General features: G+C 45.5%; 1 protein-coding gene across 27 annotated transcripts in view; it reads right to left on the bottom strand.

The window, feature by feature from the left end:
• rims2a (regulating synaptic membrane exocytosis 2a) overlaps positions 1–22,268 on the bottom strand; it is a 1,580,193-nt gene that overhangs the window by 1,557,227 nt on the left and 698 nt on the right. The gene's annotated exons all lie outside the window — the stretch shown is intronic.

The following is a 22,268-nucleotide window of genomic DNA, read 5'->3' as shown; positions in this document are numbered from 1 at the left end:
TAGTGAGGCCGTGGAATGCCCTACCTGCTACAGTAGTGAACTCGCCAACATTGAGGGCATTTAAAAGTTTATTGGATAAATATATGGATGATAATGGCATAGTGTAGGTTAGATGGCTTTTGTTTCGGTGCAACATCGTGGGCTGAAGGGCCTGTACTGCGCTGTATCGTTCTATGTTCTATATAATCCACCTAACCTGCACATCTTTGGACTGTGGGAGGAAACCGGAGCACCCGGAGGAAACCCACGCACACACGGGGAGGTGTGCAGACTCCGCACAGACAGTGACCCAAGCCGGAATCAAACCTGGGACCCTGGAGCTGTGAAGCAATTGTGCTATCCACAATGCTACCGTGCTGCAAATGATCAGTTTATGTGAACTAATTTTGTTTTTGAATTTGCAGAATAAGCGTGAAATATGATATAAACAATCCTCGAATTTAACTTTTTTTTCTTCATCCAGAAAACACATGAAAGAATGCTCTAGGAAATTCCTCAAGGCTTCCACAAACCACCCTCATAGGTTCAGCAAAGAATGGAGAAACAGCCTAAATGGCCATTTGTACCATTTCTTTGTGTTCAACCCCCTGGGCTAGAGCATGGTCAATTCCAGCCTCAGTTAACCCGGAGTTGCAACACAATTGAAATTCATAAACAATTCTTAGAAAACACCCAAATTCTTTGGCCCTTGGTTGCCCAATAACACTACAGTCACCAGGTTTGTAAATGTAAACACAATTAATTTTATGAATAACAAGAACTATAATTAAATATGCAGCAAATACAACTGGTTAACTATTATCTATATCCTAACCTCCTCCCCCCACTTAAACTCACCCCAATTCATTGGCCACCAGCCAACCAATTGAAAGGAGTCCCACCGATCTCTCGGGTGCCAGAAAGTCTCAGCTCTGCTGTCCACAGGTCAGCACAGTGTTCACTTTTGTAACTTTTGAGTTTTTCACTTCCCCCAAGATATATATCCATTAAGCATCCATGGATCAAAATGAAAACAGCAAAAATAAAGAAATGGGAAATAAGGGAGTCAACCGAAGGACTCTCATATTCAGAGTTTGCACACATCTCTCGCTGAAATTATGGCAGGAGATTGTTAACCCACATTGAAGTTGCCTCTCCTTTACGTTTTACCCTGAGGGGAATGCTGGGGTGAGATGAACAATAAATAAATATGCCACGACTTATAACAAAAAAAGTCTGTGTACAGTTGCTTACATAATTTACCTGAGGAAGTGTTCCAAGCATTCTTGGGTTATGTTACTTTCAGGTTTAGAGACAAAAGTTAGTCAGTTAGTTTCAGGTTTTTATTGGAAGGATGTGAGGTTTACAATTGCTATTGCAAAACATGAATCGGGCAAAGGTAACCTGCCGGGGACCCACAGGTAAGTATAGGAGCCAGGGGAGAGGTACATGCTCGGGTAGTACTCTAGCACTGCCCTGAACCAAGGGACAGTCCAAGGGGGGCCCTCTGGGGAGCACAGTTGGGGAGTTGGTTCCCTTTATCCGTGGAGGGGGTGTACTCTTTGTATGTGTGTGTGTGTGGGGGGGGGGGGAGGTCCCCTTGTGCTAATAGGAGGGGTTCCCCTTTTGCCCGTGGGGGGGGGGGAGGAGAATTTCTTTGTTTCTTGTAAGTGATGAAGGGCGCCCCAATTTGGAGATTCCCACCCCACCAGCATGACACCATGGGCCATGCCAGCAGACATTTCCTGCACAGAATGCCGCACAATGTGGCCAACCTGTGCCGAAGGCAATGCCGGGGCAGTCCCTCATGGGAGTCGAATGGGGTGGGGGTTTCCATCTATACGTGGTGACACAAGGGGGCAGTGGGGAGGGCGGGCACTGAGGGAGGAATTTGCAGGCACGGAGGGGGAGCGGACACTGAAAGGGGTGGGAACACCAGCCATATCTCCATGGGTGGGGAGAGGGAGGGGGGGGGGGGGGGGGGGGAGAGCCCTTCAAAGATGGCGCCCCGATCTCTGTGGAGACAGATGCCGGCTCTCAGGCCCCACCCTGCCAGAGTGACATCACAAAATATCCCCACTCATTTTTGTTTCTTTAAAGAGGCTTAAGATCTGGAGTCAAAACTGGTCTGTGCAATTGGAGGGCGACATGTCAGTTTTCAGTCTGAGTCTGACACTTTGAAAAATGTGCACGATTCCGCTCAATATATGCTGCTAGTACATTTTCAGAGGGTCGGCAACACCCTGAGTATATGAATGACCCAGTACTGACAAAATGGGATAGGATAGAATGGGATCTCCTGCAAGTTCATTGGGCAATTGCTACACCAGTAGAATGGCAGGATCGATCCAAATAACAGAAAACTGCATTAGACGAGCATGATGAAAAATAGTTTGTGCTGGTCGGGAAAACTACTGGTGTTAACCTCTGCAGTTGTGATTTAAAGTATTATAATGCTGAATTCCTGTCAGAATCTGAACTCACTGCTTATGGTGTAATGTTTTCCCAGTGCCACTCTTTGTGGGTGTGCCATATAATTTAAAACAAATTCAGTTCAAAATGTATTTATATGAGGAATGTAGGAAGCGCCAACTTCGATTTTTACTGAAACACAGACTGCTGTGCAGCAATCTCCTAACTATGATTTCACTGTATACTGATAACATATTTGATCAAACAATGGTATTTTGGTTCCTCATCGTTGATAGAGTAAAGAGTGATACAGTATGAACGGTGTGACGAGGTTCAGAGTATAGTTACTTGTCAGTCAGGGCCCAGTTCTAATAATATTTAGTTGTCTGAAGTACTACTGAAACTGAATTAGAGGCATAAGCACACAACAGCTGATCATGGCTGAGAATAAATCTTTTGTATTCTCGAAAGCCATATGGGATCAGAATATCATAGGTTCAATCTCTGGTATATATTGATTTACTCAAACCCACCTGAGATATCAGATGAAATGCCGCAGTTAAATTCACACCCTCCCGGAAAGGAGAGAATTCAATCATGCGGCTGGATTCTCCGTTTTTGGGACTATGCACCCTCGCCGTCATGAAAACTGTGGGATTCACAGCCTTGCAGGGGGCTAGCAGGCAGCTGCCGTGGAGCTTGCAGCTCCAGCTGCTGATACGGCCCCCCGCACTTCCGGGTCAGAGTCCACGCATGCACACGGCGGCGGCCTCCAGCGTCCAAGCCGTGCTCCGTGGCGGACTCAGACCACGGAAAGAGTGCCCCCGATCGGCCGCTCACCCGACCCGGACCACCGGCACAAAATATAAACGTCAGTCACGAATGAGGACCCCCTGCCCGCCGATCAGCCCTCCCCCGACTGTGGCGGCCCCGGACTGAGTTTGCAGCCGCCACGTGGGTATCACGGACGATGGGACCATGAGTGGTCCATGCTGTTGAAATTCGGCCAGTCAGGGACGGAGTATAGTGGGGCAGGCCTCAGGCATTGGCCTCAGGTGGTGGAAAATTCGAGGGGCGGAGAATCGCGGAACCGGCGCCGGGCCCGATTTCATGCGGGAAACTGGATTCTCCGCCCCGCCGCCGAACGCGATTTTGGCATCGGGGTGCGGATAATCCAGCCCATGATTCCCAGTCCTGATCACAATCTCATGATTTCTTCTGAAAGGTGCATGTTTGTGGATGCTGAGGGAGAACACAACTAGACAAGGTGGTGCTTCCCTCTTATAGTTAAACGCATTGCCTGCATGCACTGGCATGGCTCACATGTCAATAATGGTCATTTAGGTAAGATATTCGATGTTGGTCAGCACGCAGAGAGCGAGATGTCAGTAAAGAATCAGATCTTCAGGAATGGAAGTGAAAAAATGAGGGGTAAAATAAGTACAGTGGAGCAATCCAATTACATTTTAGATATTCCTTTAACTTTGAAGATTCATTCAGTAGTGTTTATCATGGCAAAACAACGTGGATGGTTGCGGATTACACCAATAACTTTGCTTCGAAAGGTATTCAATTGTCTATAAAGCACTGTGCAAAGGTAAATCTTGCTTTTTCTTATGGACATTTTGAACAGTGCAATCTCGCTCAGCATCCACAGACATGCACCTTTCAAGTTTGGTAATTATTCAGTTACAGGGATTACTGGGGGACCTGTCAAAATCACATATTAAAACCAAATTCTGTGGTGGCTTTATCAGGATATTTTACTCATTAGGTAATTATAGCATCCGGCAAGTCTTGATGTTAACAGCAACTCCAGGCTTTACCTCAATTCAGATTTCCCAGACCTGACCTGACCATGACCGCTTTTCCAGCCTTACTACCTTAGTTTCCAAACTATCAATGATTAAAGGTAAACTGTTTATTTCATTGCCAAAGCTGGCACTGATAACTTCACCGGATGTGCAATCCCAGTTTTCAAAGCCAGCTACACTGTAGTTAAAAGGCACACCAAAGCTCTTATCAAATTATTTATATTGTAATTAAATTTTGGTCCAAATAGAATGTAATCTTCCATCTCTCCCAAGAACTGAGTTTTATAGCTATATATATATATATATATATGTATATGCACACCTATACACACACAAAAACAAATCAGACCTCTTATTGTATTAAAATAAACTTTATGTTCCTTCCCAGGTTTGTTCATTATTTGATCTATTAACAAATGGTTTCTGGCTTACTCCTCAGTGTTAAATGTACTTTGACTGCGTCATTAAGCACACATCTGTCATAAAATACGAATGGAATAATTGACAATGGAAAATCCAAGTCAACCACGTTTGCTATTCGCCACAGGTGAGTGGAACTCTTTTAAGATGGAATTTTGATGGAAAACTGAACAATTTCAAAACTTTCAGTCTATCAGGTATGCGGTACAGGTAGGTTTTATACAGCCAAAGAGAGTTCAGTCAACATTTACAGAGCAAAAACAACTTATTATTCAACACAGCTAAAGAAATTTTAAAAATGGAGGAGTTGTAGAAAGTCTGATGAATTAACCGATTTGAAAATTCAATATAAGGGCAAAATAAAAGCTGCATGAAGTACATCAATGAAATAAAGTAATGAGAAAATGAAAGCTAATTATTGGGGGAAAAATGAGTTGATTAGGAAAGTAATAAACCAGAGTGGCAAAAGCCGATGGATATGACCCTGGAAAGAACAGTATAACTAAAGGAGAAGGGACAACTTTTGACAGACTTAGTACATGAAGAATCAATGCCTCCACTCCACTCTTCTCCCAGTGGTTTAGCTCACATATATTTCCTACCCATCGTCGTCAATTTTCATCCCCACGGAAACCAGCCATTTCAGTGAACAGACCAAAGAACTCTCCGACGTTCCCACATAGAATCAAGCTGTCACTGTCGGAGTAGTGAAATTCCCTTATGGAGGAAGCTTGCCACTTTAATAAATTTGTGCTTCTGATAACAACATACTGACTGGAAATCTGACATCTGAAACTTATCCAATGTTGACATGTTTTCACTGCTGGTTTCTGTTCCCCTGCAGAGTTGCTCTGCAAACATAAGTGGTGATCTCCACGAAAGATCACTGCAGGGTGATGTTGCTCAGTACCTATTTTCCCAGAAAATGGCTTCTTTGTATCAGCCTCCAGGTTTGTGCAAAGAATTGCATTAAATGAAACTGGGGGGTGGGCACAGGAATTATCTCTTGGAAGCACGGAACATGGCACCTGGAGGTGTATTCCTGTCTATCCAATATTTATCCTACACCTTCTCTAATTCCCAATTCTCCCCTTCAGCCTACCATACCTGTATCCTGTCAGCAATCCCTCCACATTCCCAAAACCCTGCTGACATCCCGACCCCATGATCCACGTACCTGAGCTCTGCTGCATAGCTGGCAGCAACACAATATTATACAGCTCTACTCCAGTACTTTTCAAAGCCACATTGGCTGCAATAATGAGGCCCAAGGTTCACTAACGGGGAACCTCAGGCCTCACCATTCTGGGGCAGATAGTGTGTCTTCCACCCCCAAAAATAGGCATGCCTGAATTTCTAGCCCAAAGTAATTGACAACCATTGAGACCAAGGCCAAGTTTTAATGGGTCCCGAAATGTGAATACTGACAAGTAAATTTTGGAAGCACCGCAGCCTGCAAAAGATCGACAGCAACAGATGGAGGCAGGGTTTAGCTACATTAATTCCAGTATCTCTTTTGAGGCCGTGGGCTAGGGGTAGACGGCTGTCACCCAATGGCAGTACTGGAGATGGTATTCCGGCACACCTGACTCCAGTAGACCCAACAAGTTCACAGGTGCAGACATACAGGCTCGTCCCTGGGTAGAGTTGACCCATCTATAAAATGGACGATTTCAAACTTTACAGTTTTGGTGGCAATCAGCTAACTGATACCACATTTGCCTTACCTTTTCTCATCATCACCATCTGGTTGGCATCCAAGTAGCATCATTACTGTCACAGCAACCATCAGGAGCTTGCTGCCCGTGTGCTCGGTGGAGGATGGGGGACCTCGGCTGGGGGTACCCTCCGCCGGGATGGGCCACCATGGGAGGGTGGGGGGCGCTGGGGGTGGGGGGGGGTGCAACTAGGGGGAAACCACTTGCTGCACCATCATGCCAACCCCTGGATTGTATGTACTCGCTCTGGGATCAACCCTTGTCCCTGCCCGTCTGCCCCCGGACCACCCATAGCCCTCACCGACTGCCGAGGCCTCTGGCTGTGCAGCTGAAGGCTATTGCTAATAGGGAATTGGCAATCGTGGGTAAGTGAGCACTTCACACATTGTAGCCATCTAAAATGGCCACCTGCAAAGGACCATGGGAATTGTGGTCAACTTGGGGCACAGACAAGTACACAGCCTCTGTGTATTGTGCAAAGAAGCCAGACCTGACAGAAACTTGCACCTATTAAAGATCAATCGCCATTTCTTCAGGACAATAGAATTCAAATCAAGGAACGGCAACAGGAACAGACTAACTGGCGCCACTTCCCCTTATTTTGAGAGGCATACGTGCCTGGGACAATCACAGCTAGGACCCGTCCAGCCATCGAGGTATCCGCCCTCTAATTGGCCATCATCAATGAGGATGATTGAAACCCTATAGATCCATTGGATCTGGAGTTAGGACCGCCCCAAAGGGCCCGAAACCCCAGGGGAATAAGAAGAACTGCAAACCGAGAGATCGGCTGCTTTTGGGCCAGCCTCTGTGCGATCAACTGCAGCATATCAACCAGCCAAGTTCCAGGACCCGCAATCGCTACCTGAAGGACGAGCCCAGCCAAGATAAACCTGAAGACTTCCAACTGACCCACGTGGACACAGATAAAGGCCTTATCTCTCGCACAGAGCCGGTCACCCCGAAGTTAAGTAAAGGTCATCTTAGTTTTTAAGTATAGTTTAGTGCGTAGCCACGTGTATCATTGCATATAGAAATAAGTCTTGTGTTTATTAATAAACTGTCTTTTGAACTAATATACTGGTTGTGTGGTGATTTGGTCAATATAAGAAACGGCTTGTGGTTCACATAGAGATAAAAAAGTCAACAACATGCCAAGTGTATTCCCGTGGGTGGGCGGGCCATGTAGCATGTGGAAGTCATAACCTAGCATCCCAATCATACCGTGATGCCTGAACAGTATTCTTGAACACTGCGGGAGGCAACACCACACACGCAGCAGCCAACATCCGAACACCCAGGGGATGGGACAAGGCTCCAGCAACACTTCCACAGGCCGGAGGATGGGTGATGATATTGAACACTATGGCAGGGATGTTGGATGCAGAGATTGCCCCAGTGGTGCTGGTGCTATGCGATGCGGCCAGATGCTGGAGAAGGCGCAGCAGCATCTGAAGATGCTCGAGGCAGCTGTCCATGTGCCGGACCCTGCCCCACACCCTAAGGACAGGACTGCCCATCAGGCTAGGGAGGGACCCAGATGGGGAGTCTCGATTCGTCCCAGAGTGTACAGGCGCCGCTAGTCATTCGAACACATGACGGACAGTGTGTGCCGCAGGAGGGTCCGCCTCAAGAAGGAGATGGTGCGACACCTGTGCCATATCCTCACGGACTTGACACCACATGGAGGAGCAGGACACCCACTTCCAGTGGCCATCAAGGTCACTGCAACCCTAAACTTCTATGCCACGGGATCATACCAAGGCTCGGAGGGGACTTGTGTGGTATCACACAGGGCACAGCCCACAGGTGCATCCGGCAGGTCACAAGTCCCTGTATGCCCGGCGGAAGGCTACATTGTTTTTGACATGGACCAGGCCCAATAGGATGCCGGGGCAGCAGGTATCTCCACCATCATCGGAATACCCCAGGTCCAGGGAGTCATCGAGGCCACGCAAGTTGCCTTGCGCTCTCCAAGCCATTTGTGGGTGCCCTATGTTAACCGAAAGGGGTTCCACTCCCTCAACATACAGCTCATGGGTGACCACCAGATGATGATAATGCATGTTTGTTCCCGCTTCCTGGGCAGTGAGCTACATCCTGAGACAGTCGGTCAACCCTGCTCTCTTCGAGGAGCACTCCAGGATGACCGGTTGGCTCTTGGGGATAAGGAATATCCACTGAGGACCTGATTAGTGACGCCAGTACAGAGGCCAGAGACTGAAGTGGAGACCCGGTATAACGAGGCCCAGTGATTGAGCGGTGTATCGGACTCCTGAAGATGCGGTTCCGATGCCTTGAACCGCTCCGGAGGTGCACTCCTGTACACCGCCTGAAGGGTCGCCCACTTTGGTGTCGTCTGCTGCGCCTCCAAAACCTCACACAGTGGCAGGGCGACGAGCTGGAGGTTGCTGATGAGGAACATGTGCCCACCTCGGAGGTGGAGATGGGGGGACAGGGATAAGGATGATGAGGAGGTGCCGGACCAGCGGGGCCTGGAGGACAAAGCCGGGGAGTAGCCAAAGGCCCAGCCTCGCAGGGCAGGTGGCAACTGTGAGGGTCGGGCAAATCCAGAGGGCTAGGGAAGCCCTCAAACTGGCCCGATTCACCTAGGACCTGACCTGGTCCATCGTCGCATTCTTACCCACCCTCCACCCCCATTTCCCACCCTCCTAGGGTATGTGCTACTTCAGTTCAGGGTGCTGGGACTGTGTCGGCACTGTCAGTGGGTCACTGTCGAGGGCAGGGGGTTGATGATAACCTGCAGAGAGCTGGGCGCTGATGCTCCTCAATCTATGCCACAGTCGAGGGTAGCACGGTGGCGCAGTGGTTAGCACTGCAGTCTCACGGCGCCGAGGACCCAGGTTCGATCCTGGCTCTGGGTCACTGTCCGTGTGGAGTTTGCACATTCTCCCTGTGTTTGCGTCGGTTTAGCCCCCATAACCCAAAGATGTGCAGGATATGTGGATTGAACACGCTAAATTGCTCCTTAATTGGAAAAAATTAATTGGGTACTCCAAATTTATAATTTTAAAAAAAATCTATGCCACAGTCTGATCCCTGCCTGTCTGCTGAGTGCTCGCCCACACCCATCACCTGCATGCAGTGCTGCATTGTGAAAGAAAGTGACAGAGGTTTCCTACTGGTTGTGCACAGGGTGCTTATTGTTCAATACATGCCCCCACTCTCCCAATGGTGCAGGCCTCCCAACGACCCCCCACCCAAACGAAAAGGAAATAACATAATCAAGAAACATATTTAATTGGTGTAATATTTGGATTCCTTCATGAGGTAATTAAGATAAGGTAAAAAGTACTGATTAATCAATTTTAATTCCCATATCGGTGTTTTATATACATATTTTATCTTAAGTTAATAAAACACTTTTTCTACTGAATTACTATCACTACAAATTAATGCAAAATATAACTTAATGAAGCATAATTTTAATTACACAGAAAATGAGTTTGTTTACAGAGAACTTGGCAATCTCCTGCTCCCCAGATATACATAATTCAAATGTAATACTTGTAATAATGCACATAAATTGGGCATTTATATTGGCTTTAATGTACTGTACTCTGTCTAAAGAAAATCTGGGTGAAACACTAACTCACCTATTCTACTGTAGCTAATGCTGCAAATTCCTGTTGGACTCTTTGGGGTGTGTCACCTCCAACTTTTAATGCAACAATCTCCCAGTTTATTCATAACTAAAATCAGAGAACTACACAATGGATAAAAAGGCTTCTTGTGTTGTAAAAGATATAGGGGAGAATTTTACACTCTCCCCTAACATGGGGCGTCATTCTCCGCCGACGGGAGTCTCCGTTTTGCCGGCGCCCGGGGGTTTCCCGATGGCGTGGGGCTGCCCCACAATGGGAAACCCCATTGACCGGCCGGTGTTACGGAGACTCCCGCCAGCCGGTCGGGGCAGAAATGTGGCGGGGCGGGTAGGAGAATTTCGCCCATGGGTTCTCAGGTGGAGGGGAGCATAAAATTGAATGGATGGGAATTCTCCCCAACAACCCACCCGCCCAAACCCAGATGCAATTTCACACTTGGGCGGGTAAGGCTCCGTAAGAGAAACCCGCCCATTCACCTGTTAGGGCTTTATCAGGCGGAAGTGGGAAAGTGACATTTATACTTTTCCCCATCTCGGGCGGGGAGGGGGGCTGGTAGCATCACTTTGAAGGATGCCTCAGAGTTGGGGCACTTTCTCTCCCGGGGCGATGGAGTTCTGGGAACCCCTCCCGCCCTGGCTTACTCCTCAATGTCATGAACGCTCCCTCACCATCCCCCCCCCCCCCCCCCCCCCCCAATCGCCCCCATCTGGGCATCACCTCCATTCCCACCCTCGGGACTTACCTTTTCAAGGGTCTGGGTCCCAGGCACAGCGCAGTGGTTCTGCTCCTGGCCAAGGAGTAGAAGAGCCTGTGGCCAACCAGATTGGCAGTCAGCTCTCACGGACGGGACTTTCTCTAAGGTGGACAGAATTCCCGTCCACTGCCAATCAACGCTGTGGCAGTGGGAATTCGAGAGTTGCCGGCTGCGCGTAAGACAATGGGCGGGATTCTCCACTCCCGCGCCGAAGTGGCCGCGCTGTCGTGAACGCCGTCGAGTTTCACGACGGCGCGAAACGGCCCCGATCCCGACCGATTCAGGCCCTGACAATGGGCCAGGATCGGGGCCGCGTCATCTACACGCGCCAGGCCTTGTCGCCCGCGTAAAGGCCGCGCCGCATAGATGACGCGGCCGGCGCCGCATAACGGGCGGCATCCGCGCATGAGGGGGTTGGCCGGCGCCAACCTGTGCATGCGTGGTTGCCGTCTTCTCTAAGTCCGCCCCGCAAGAAGATGTCTGACGGATCTTGCGGGGCCGCGGAAGGAAGGAAGCCCTCCTTCAGAGAGGATGGCCTGACGATCGGTGGGCACCGATCGCGGGCTACCCCACATTTGAGGTACCCCCCGGTGCAGGATCCCCCCTCGCCCCCCCGCAGGCAGCGACCAGGTGTGGACGGCGGCGACACATTTATAATTCCTATAAATATACCATATGGAGGCTGGTCACAGATGTTAGCTTCAAGAAAATCTTAGATATAAGATTCAGGAGTTACCCCTAAACTTTTTGTGCTTCACATTATTTTCCTGTCTCATTCTTCTTTGGTTTGTTTTGTTTTCTGTGCATTTTCCCTCTTTCCTATACCTTTTTTTCTTTTTTCCTCTTCCCCGTGTTGTCCCATTTCATACTCTCTCTGTTTGCCTTTAATTTTGACTCTGCCTCCATAGCCTATTTGCCTGAATTGTGAGCATTATGATTGTGGTATTCTTTTGCTACAGTAAAGGAATAAAATAATGCTTTGGCAAAATAACTATTGCGACATTCACAGCAACAGGAACATTCCCCTGTTAAATTTGGAGAGCCCCAAAATTATAATGGAGGATATGTAATAATGTCACTCTTCCTGGAAGATCTCTAAAATATATTTTGCTTTCATCTGATCGCAAACAAGACAAAGCAAGAAAAACACAACGTTGCAATTTTAAAAATTATTTTATTGGATGTTAGTGTTGCTGGCCCATCCCCAAGTGCTCTTGAACGGAGTTGTTTGCTAGGTCATTTCAGATACATTGCTGTGGGTCTGAACATGTAGGCCAGGCTGGGTAATGATGGTAGATTTCTCTCTCTAAGTTACATCAGTGAACCATGGATTTTTACAACAATCGTTGAAAGCTGTCATGGTCACCATTACCGAGGCTAGTTTTATATTTCAGATTTATTAATTGAATTCAAATCCCAATAGCTGATGTGGTGGGATTGGAACCCATGTACTAGCATTAGTCTGGGCCTCTAGATTACAAGCCAAGTGATGTTACCACTATTTCACTGTATGGTGTAGAAGTCAGCTGGAAAGTCATCACGACCAAGAGTTTCCCCGGTTGAGTGGAGGAGAGTTGGTAAGCACGACAAGAAAGCATTGCTGAAAAATACATTGGCCGGAATTCTCCGTTCCAGCGGCTAAGTGCCGGCGCCAACGGAGAATCTGCGGGGGAATCACGATGGAAAAATCGTCTTGAACCCCTCACCGATCCTGGTGCCGATGTAGGGCTAGCACCGGCGCTGCGTGAACCACCAGCGAATCGCGTGGAAATCGGCCGGCGTTTCGCCAGGTCCCGGGCTGCGCACGTGCAGGGCCGATGGCCTGCACTGGTCGCGTCCCCCCCCCCCCGGCACAGATCCCGGACGACTGTGGCGGCGTTGAACACTGTCCGCAATTCGCACGCTGGGTTCCCAACCGCTGGGACGACACGTGGCCCGTGCCGTCGGGAACTCGGCCCATCGGGGGCGGAGCATCACAAGTGGGCCGGATGAAGACGGGCCAACGGCCTTGCGACTGCGCACGGCGCGCATCCCAATGACGCCGGTTTGGAGGGGGAGGAGCATCGCGAACAGGTGGCAAATCGCCGCCTGCTCCGAATCCGGCGTCAGAAGCCGTTCGCCACCTGATTGCTGATCCCGATTTTCAACCAGAATTTTCACCCGATTTAGCTCAGGGCTATCTGGATTGCTGTCTTGGAAGTATTCCACTGCTTTCTGAATTCTCACCATACAGTTCAGGCACTCTTCCAGTCTTCCAGGGCCATATTTTCCGGGCTACGGAGGATCCCGTCCATGGTTTATCTGTTAAAATAACTAAGAATCTAATGGCAGTCGCAATGGATATGTGCCTTTTGGTTGGACAAAAATTAAAAGATATAAACATTCTATAGATTCTGAGGTCTTGTGAATTGAGAGGGAACAATAATTATTACACAACTGGAGTATTTCTTCAAAGCAGCTTCCACTTTTGAGCAATGCTAAAATTTCAGGTCAAATCCAGAGACAAGGCCTGGGAAAAGTGATGTAAATCCCCCGAGAGGATGTGGTCTCACAACATATTGGTGCGACATTGGGGGCAGCGCGATGGCACAGTGGTTAACTCTGTTGCCTCACAGCTCCAGGATCCCAGGTTCAATTCCGGCCTCGGGTGACTGTCTGTGTGGGGTTTGCACTTTCTCCCCGTGTCTGCGTGGGTTTCCACCAGGTGCTCCAGTTTCCTCCCACAGTCCAAAGTTGTGCGGGTTAGGTGGATTGGTCATGCCAAATTGCCCCTTAGTGTCCTGGATTACTGGGTTACGGGGATAGGGTGGAAGCCTGGACTTAACGAGGGTGCTCTTTCCAAGCGCAGGTGCAGACTCGATGGGCCAAATGGCCTCCTTCTGCACTGTAAATTCTATGTAATCTGTGACCCCCGTATGGAGTGTATTGTCAACCAAGTTTAAAAATCAGAATCAGATGCTTAGAGAACGGAGACGCTCCCGACCAGATTCTCTCAATATTTATAACTTAACCATGAGAAGAGGAGCTCTGTGCAGGCAGGTGAGCTCGCAAGCACATTATTCTCTCTCCAAGGCAGAAGAATTGTAGTTTGAGCCAGAGAATACACGGAGAGACTAAGAAGATGGAGTGGTTCTCCATAAAGCAGAAAAGATGAAAAGGTAATTTAATGGTGCCATTCAAAATTATCAGGTGTTTTGATAAGAATAAACAAGGAAAAGCTGCTATTACTAACAAGTAAATCAATAACCAAAAGACATTGGCAAAAAATCCAAGAAGAAATTAGGAGAATATATTTCACACAATAATTTGGTATGCAGTGACTAAAAAGGAGGTGAAGGATTCAATTGTAACTTTCAAGGAAGAATTGGATAAATACTTGAAGAAGGATAAAATGCAGGGCTGCATTGAAAGAACAAAGAGGTGAGACCACAATTTAATCGTATGTGAAAGCTTTCAGGCACAACTGCCTGAATGGTCTCTTTCTACTGTTGTTGGATTGCATGAATTTTTAAGTTGTTATTTAAACAATGGACTTACATAACTTAAAGGTAAAAAGATAACACAACATAAAACCCATCATTTTTAGAATCACTTAAGTGACTATCACTTAAGGGAATATGCGATGGTATTACCAGAGCGGTAAGTTCACTACATGCCAAAAAATGATCCTAAGCAAACCACGAGAGTCTCACTGGCAATATTAAAAAATAAAAGGGGCGGGGGGGGCATGGCGGCGCGGTGGTTAGCACTGCAGCCTCACGGCGCCGAGGTCCCAGGTTCTATCCCAGCTCTGGGTCACTGTCCGTGTGGAGTTTGCACATTCTCCCCGTGTTTGCGTGGGTTTCACCCCCACAACCCACAACAATGTGCAGAGTAGGTGGATTGGCCACGCTAAATTGCCCCTTAATTGGAAAAATGAATTGGGTACTCTAAAAAAAAAATTAAATGAAAGGGGCAACTAGAGAAAGGAATTTAACATAAATTAGCTTTTTCTATAGATTTGTTGAATATTTTTCTTTGAGCAGTGCTTATATCGTTGAGGGAAACAGGTTTGGTGTAGTTATCATTATTCCAACTGTGTAAAGAAGCCAAGTTAACATATCCAATTAAATAATAAGATTACGGAGAGTGCCAAAGTTAATATAGTGTACCTTTTTAAACACAAACTGAAAACAGCTATATTCTGGAAACTAAACTACAATATTCATCTCCCAGTTGATATAACTAAAGAATACAGCCAGCAATACTTGACGACGTAGCTTTGCTAAATTGTTATTCCAAAAATGTCCTCTCAATTACTATAAAGTTCGGTCACATGTTCAAAAACGGATAAGAAAGACACAAAGTTATTGACTGAGTGTGTATTTCTTGGCCGGGATTTTCCACATCTATTTTCTGAAGGTGTGAATAGCAGCGGAACATTGAATCCAATGGGAATCACCAAACGTCTTTTACGTCATCGGGATTACTCGTTCCGATTGACCCCACCCCCTACCTGTGATTTAATGGGGTTCCAGCCATGAAACATCAGGAACCTCATTACCATGCATTTTAATATCCTTGCTCTATTACTCTCCCACATTTGGCGATCCCCCTACCGTTATGTCATTGTGTCAGTGAGATTTACAACAGCTTTTCACAAACGGGGACCTAACACAAGGAATCCACCCGGGGTGCACAGGCAAGTACAGACCTAAGGGACCCCAGGCATGACCCTCACACCCCCCCTCCCCCCCACCCCCGATCCCCTGCTTAAAATAAAAAATATGGCGGGAAAAGTTGGCAGTGGAGCCGGCGAGCTGGACATGGCTTTTCCCGCCTGAGTCAAAAAATGTAAAATTCCGTCTCATGTGTTGGAACACTTTCCTTTTTCATCTTGGTCTGGACTTGAATATTGTTTAGGCTGGTAGAATAAGAACCTCTCCAGGGGCAGCATGGCAGCACAGCGGTTAGCACTGTTGCTTCACGGTGCCAGGGATCCGGGTTCAATTCCCGGCTTGGGTCACTGACTGTGTGGAGTCTGCACATTCCATCCGTCTCTGGTTTCCTCCTGTTGCTCTGGTTTTCTCCCACAGTCCAAAGACGTGCTTGTTAGATGAATTGGACATTCTAAATTCTCCCTCAGTGTCCCCGAACAGGCGCCGGAGTGTGGTGACTCGGGTATTTTCACAGTAACTTCATTGCACTGTTAATGTCAGCCTACTTGTAACACTAATGAAGATTATTATTATTTGCCTCCCCACCTTTGATGGTGAAATGAATTTGGACGGTCCACAATGCCTTTGGTGAAATTTTGTGTTACGTGAAGTCAGTGAAATAAAAAGAAACATTTTCATTTCACTTATGGTACCGAATGTCTATATCAAAAACACCCAGATCAAATATCAGAAGAAGAGTTAAACTTCACCTTTATCTGCACAAAAGCAGCCGTAACCAATTCATAATGCAGTAAAATGATTTTTTAATTTAAGTAAGCTACAGGAAGATGCAAGAAATTTAGTATAAAAATCAATAATTTAAATGGTTTACTTTTATTTTCGGTCGATTTGTTACTTGTTATGGTGGAGCATGTCAATGTTGGGCGAGGGAATGCTCTTCTACTTTAAGCACACCTATCAAGTGCTCACATACACAGGCCAAGAATATTTGAGAACAACGACTAAAGAACAGTCCTAACCTATAGTCGTTGATATTTATATGGCTGCTCTAAGTGAGGACTGCTAATTAATGTCACATTGAGCCAAATTTTGCTGAGTGGTGAATGTGTAGTGTTAAACCAGTACAGAGAATTTCTATAAGCTTTTGTACTGGAGGTTCCTGTCAGTCAGCCAATCATCCAGAAGTGCAGCACCCTCTACAGGGCACCTGGGACCTGCGTGAACAAGACTAGAGCAACCAGATTGAAGAATGAATTAATAATAAAATGTGCAGGGGCTGAACCGTGAAGTTTAAGTTCAAATATTAAAGTCAACACCAAATCGGATGGAGAAAACAAAATAAAGATGCAGACTGGATTAAATGAGAAATAAGGAGGCAAAAGTGGGTTAATGTTTTTAATTTAAATTGTTTTATTTTTACAAATCTCCAAGAATGACTAAAACCTGAGGAAATGAAGCTCCACACTTATAAAAATTAATTTTCAATAACAAAGAGGACGTTTCACAGTGGTTAAGATTGCCACTCTATTAAAAGGACACAGGAGTGACAAGTCCTTTTCTTTCTGATAAGTTTATTCTATGTCACGAATCATCTGGAGGAATGAACATCTTGGACAGCAACTTATGGATTTCCTTATCTAATTGCACACATGTGGTTAGCACAGTTGCTTCACAGCTCCAGGGTCCCGGGTTTGATTCCCGGCTTGGGTCACTGTCTGCACGCTCTCCCAGTGTCTGCATGGGTTTTCTCCGGGTGCTCCGGTTTCCTCCCACAAAGATGTGCAGTTAGGTGCATTTGCCATGATAAATTGCCCTACGTGTCCAAAAAAGTTAGGTTGGGTTATGGGGATAGGGAGGAGGTGTGGACTTAAGTGGGGTGCTCTTTGAAAGAGTTGGTGCAGATTCGATAGGCCTCCTTCTGCACTGTAAATTCTATGCTCTCTATGCTCAGCAAACATTATTGTCTGATTTGCACAAAAATAACAGTGAGTAGTGATAGTCTCCCAATTATTTTTTTTTTAAATCCAACTCTTATGATAAGTTTTGAGTTGTGAATTCATGCCTTCCAAGATCTTACAACTGTCAGAGGGAGGAAACTTAAAGCTCATCCATATACTTCCATGGGCTCAATTTTACGGATCTCTGCCAAACGACTTTCTATACAATATGTCAGATGCCTGGCCCACCTCCTTCCAATCCACCCTAACCTGTTTGCAGAGATAGGGGGGAGGGGAGGGTGTAAGGCACCTATCCTTATGCCTATTGCAGCCCTTAACTGCTTAATTAAGTGGCAATTAAGGGCTTCAATGCACCTCCATTACCATTAAACTCTAGGCAGCGGCAGGTGGGCCAGAGTGTAAAGGTTATTTTTGAAACAGCATTTTTGAAAAGACAGGGAGGAAAAAGGGGCTCATCATTTGGGGAGTGCTGTGCACATCAAGGGCATTCGCTTCAAGATGTCAGCCCCACATTTGTTCCTCCCTCCTGAGCCCAGGCACCACCCCATCGTCCTCCCTCCCCGTGTTCCTCAATCCATCCTCACCCTAAAGGCCAGGGACTTACCCATCTCTAGTCGCTAGGATCTTCTTCCCAGAGCCTGCTTGCAGCCCCAGGAGTACCCACGACTGAGTTCTGGCACAGAGCCACCTGCCAATCAGAATGTTCAGCAGCTTTCGAGAGCAGGACTTCCTGTCTACTGAAGGGCAGAAGTCCAATCCTCAGCCTGTTAAGGGCGCCCACAGTGTGGTATTACTGCAGGGAAGGCTTTTTTAAAGTCTGAAATATATCCCCATGATTCAGGTGGAGGTATTCTAATCTAATGCACCATCCAGCGCCCTGTTCATCGTTCGGTATTGTTTATAAAAAGTTTTGATGCTTCCCTCCCACAGTGAGGACCTAAGTATTGGATATGGACATGTTGTCGTTGGCAAATGAACTGAGCAACTATTGAACCATATACATCAGAACATATTCCAGTCTTGCCATACCAGATATTCACCATGTACACTGCCAGTAGAGAATGTTGGGGAGCAATCTAGTGTGAGGACCTTAGTATTGAATATGAACATGTTGTCTTTGGCAAATGACCTGAGCGACTATTGAACCATATACATCAGAACATATTCCAATCCTGTCCATACCAGATACTCACTATGTACATTGCCAGTAGAGAATGTTGGATAACAATCTAGAGTGGGAACTTTGATTAATTTTCAACTTCCTTGTCTTCATGACTCAGCTAATCATTGGATAAGATAACCTCAATGAGCTATAAGGTTATAATTGGGGCCAATTTACAAAAATAGTGACAGAGTTAATATATTGTTTGCTAATTTATAAATTCTGCATTCAAAGATTTGATATTATTCATAATTCCAAAGAAACATTCTTCCTGTACAACTGCCTGCATAACTGCCTTGACTTCCTTGTGATTCCTATTTCTTCTGTCATAATGTAATTTTTGACGATAAATATACACATTTGTACCTGCAATTATATTTTAATGACCCATTTCCGAACTTCTGATTTGCTGAACTTTTCCCTTTGATCTAATTCCCTCCATCATTAATGTCAAACTTGAAGAAAGGGAAATTACAGATAAAATAGAAAAAGAGAAAGGAAAATACATAAAAGTGAGAATTCTGTCCGCATACATTAGAAAGATTGAGGAATTGGGCTGAGGATATTTATGGCCCTTCCCATTTAGAGTTCTTTATATTATCACTGTTGTTTGACTATTGTGATATTGTTATTCCGTTAATAGATAAAGCAGGATGTGTGAAATATGATCGCCATAACCCTCAATGAATCAGAAAATGGATCAAGACCATTAAGATATGTTTTATATGGGCAAAGGAAGTCACATATTGGCAAAACCTATATACAGAATAACAGATACCTAGAGTGATTACAAGGCAGTAATCTCATCAAATGGTTCAGGTGACAGTATAACCTACGAGAATGAGGCATGAGCAGTTTATTATAGTCATCTAAACCCAGAGATGAAATTACAGCCTTGAAGTCACCCTTATGTATCTTTTTTCTCTTTTTAATATATAAATTAAAGCTTGCAGAATTATTTTGTTGAGATGTACTTTTTGCAATGGCAGCAAGTGGAGAATGGCAAAACCCTATGACTTTCATACCATCGATCCATAATAATTTCTGCATTCAAGGAATAATAATTGAGAGAAAATAACTGCAAAGTTACAAACTATAGTTTCCACTAGATTTCTTGGAAATAACAGTCAGTATAAAAAATTCTGTATCACATGTATGAAAAGTTACGGTACATTGTGCGAGGTATGAAAATGCTTCTTTCGAAACTATGTCAAAGCCTTCACATTATGTTTTATCAGGCCCTCAGCCTATTCGTGTGTAAGTGCATTTTACCCAATGGTTCTAATTGGAACAAACATAAACATTAATATAAATGGAAACAAATTAGTAAACTAGTCTCCCAAATGGAGAATCCACCCCATTATCTTTATATAGCTAACCTCTTTATCTGGCAGTGTTCTTTCACTCCGCAGTCTATAAGCAATCAACTTCCAGATCATATGTTCTCATAAAATGACAGCACTTAGCATACTATGGCAACATACACACATGTAAACTCTGAATTATTGCATTAAAAAATGTGAATTTATTTTAATATATTTTCACAACACCTATTGTGCATCATAAGCAGCTCACACAATCCTGGAATAGTGGAGAATGACAAAATGACCACTCATGAAATTGATCCTCTAAGTCAACCTGCCTGTGATGCTCAACAGTTAATAGTTAACAGTTAAACATTGCTCAACAGTGCATTTTCATAAGCATGGCTTCTATTGTGGACTCATATGTAAGCGTGAACGCTTGTAAAGGGAAACACGAGGCAGGAAATCTTGCGTAGTTCCCCACTGCAGCATCAGTTAGGATAGTTACGTCTATGTGGCTGCTCCATTATAATACCAGTTCCCATCAACAGACCTCATGCCAGTTTCATCTGACTATGCTGAAAAGTATTTCTCAACACATGCACAGTGACCTGGATGTATGTGTCTATTTTGTTTTTCTTTTCCATGCATTAAAGTACATTAAAACTGCAAATGTTTGGATAACTGTGTCACCTTCCCAAGCTCACATCAGAGTTTAAAATGTACTATTTCCAGGACAACAGAAATGATATATTGTCTTACATTGCTTTCTTGTTACTTGATGGCTTGTCAAATATCACACCTATATTGCATTCTACTAATGTACAGCAGATATAACGTAAGAATATCTAAATTCCAAATACACAGTCAGATAACCATAAGTTTGATATGCTTTTGAGAAAAGGTCAAAATGCATGGTTTAAGATCGATATTTTTCTTAATGTCAAGACGGGAAATGTTCATGTACACAAAGAAGGGCCCCCAACTTAAAACTTCATCACATTGTTAAAAACCCTCACTCCGTCTTATGCAGCAAAGGAAGTTGATATGACTTCAGAACTCTAGATAAGATACACTTATTGTACAACATTCAATAACATTCTGCAACCAAACAGAAAAAAAAGAATCATACAAGGAGCAAACTGCTTTTAAAAAGCCATGAAACTGAACAGAGGCAGATTCCCCATCAGGTAATTAATACTTCATATTCTTCTTGTACTCTATGAATCCACAATCTAAATAATTAAAGAAGACACTGGACCCATCAATTTAATTTTGAAAGAAACATTACATTAGCAAGCAATTCTCTCCTATCACAATGAAGAGATAATAATGATATAAATATCAGAGCAAATATAAATGTATTAAGGGACTGAATAACTAGTAGGATGATAATTGCATTTTGGAGTAAGTGAATTAATGTAAAAATGCATAACCACTGCAACACTTCAACAGTGTATGTAACCAACACCTTTCAACCACCCCCAGCTGCTGCGGGTGACTTTGCCTTTTAATCTTTTTCAGGTGTAGTTTGCCATGTGAAGTGATCAGAAATAAGAACATTTACCTTGATTAATGATTCAATAACTTTTGATACCACCAGGGAAATCCCACCCACCACACACCTATCAATTTATATTGTCCCTATTCTGACTGCCTGTGCTCTGTGGCCTTTAGTTCGCCATTGCTCTCTCTCTATATCTCTCCTCTCTTTGGACAGGGTTGTACTGGCTGTTGCTCAGTCTCAGTGTTTTGCTCTGGTTGTGGCTGGGGTCGGGGCTCAGGCTCTGGTGCTGGAGTCTGGCAGCTGCAGTTGAGCCTTCAGACCGACGAGGTCGAGTCTGGCCCTGGGTTGCTGGGCGCTGTTCGCTGCTGCTGTGGTGCTGAAACTCGCCCCTTGTTATCCCAGGCCTGCCTCACACCAGCCACTGTTGCAGCCAGATTGGCAACTTTCACCGGATTACCCACCCCCAGCACTGATCGCTCCGGGTTCAGAAAGCTCGGCGCTGGGTCGAGAGAGCCAGTGGCTCTCGCGGGGGGGGGGGGGGGGGGGGGGGGGAGAGATGCAAGGGCTGACTTTATTACAATCACTTCAATTCCCTAAGACATTTCCACACAAAACAGACCCTCAGAGACCCTCCGCTCTTGCTCGGGTCCACTTGGATTTCAATCCTTTTAAAAACATTGCTTAATGCAACTCAAAACTCAAGAGCAGAAGAGAGCCTTTTGGCTGAAATTTCAGGCGGAAGATGGCGGAAGGAAAACCCAACCCACAGCTTGTAGGCCAAATGTGACCAATTTAAAATAATATCCACTGATATGTCTGTCTTTCGGGGGGGGGGGGGGGGGGCGGTGCATAATGTTTTTTGGGATTGTTCCCCCCCCCCCATTTCCAATTTCCCTAATTTGCATTGGGCTATTTATTTTATTTTTTGTTGCAGGTGAGTCTTGAGCACAATTATG

The sequence above is a fragment of the Scyliorhinus torazame genome, chromosome 11, assembly GCF_047496885.1.
Source record: "Scyliorhinus torazame isolate Kashiwa2021f chromosome 11, sScyTor2.1, whole genome shotgun sequence".
Classification (NCBI taxonomy): Eukaryota; Metazoa; Chordata; class Chondrichthyes; order Carcharhiniformes; family Scyliorhinidae; genus Scyliorhinus; species Scyliorhinus torazame.
Note: the sequence above shows the minus strand (reverse complement) of the source record. Positions and strands in the feature narration are given on the sequence as shown.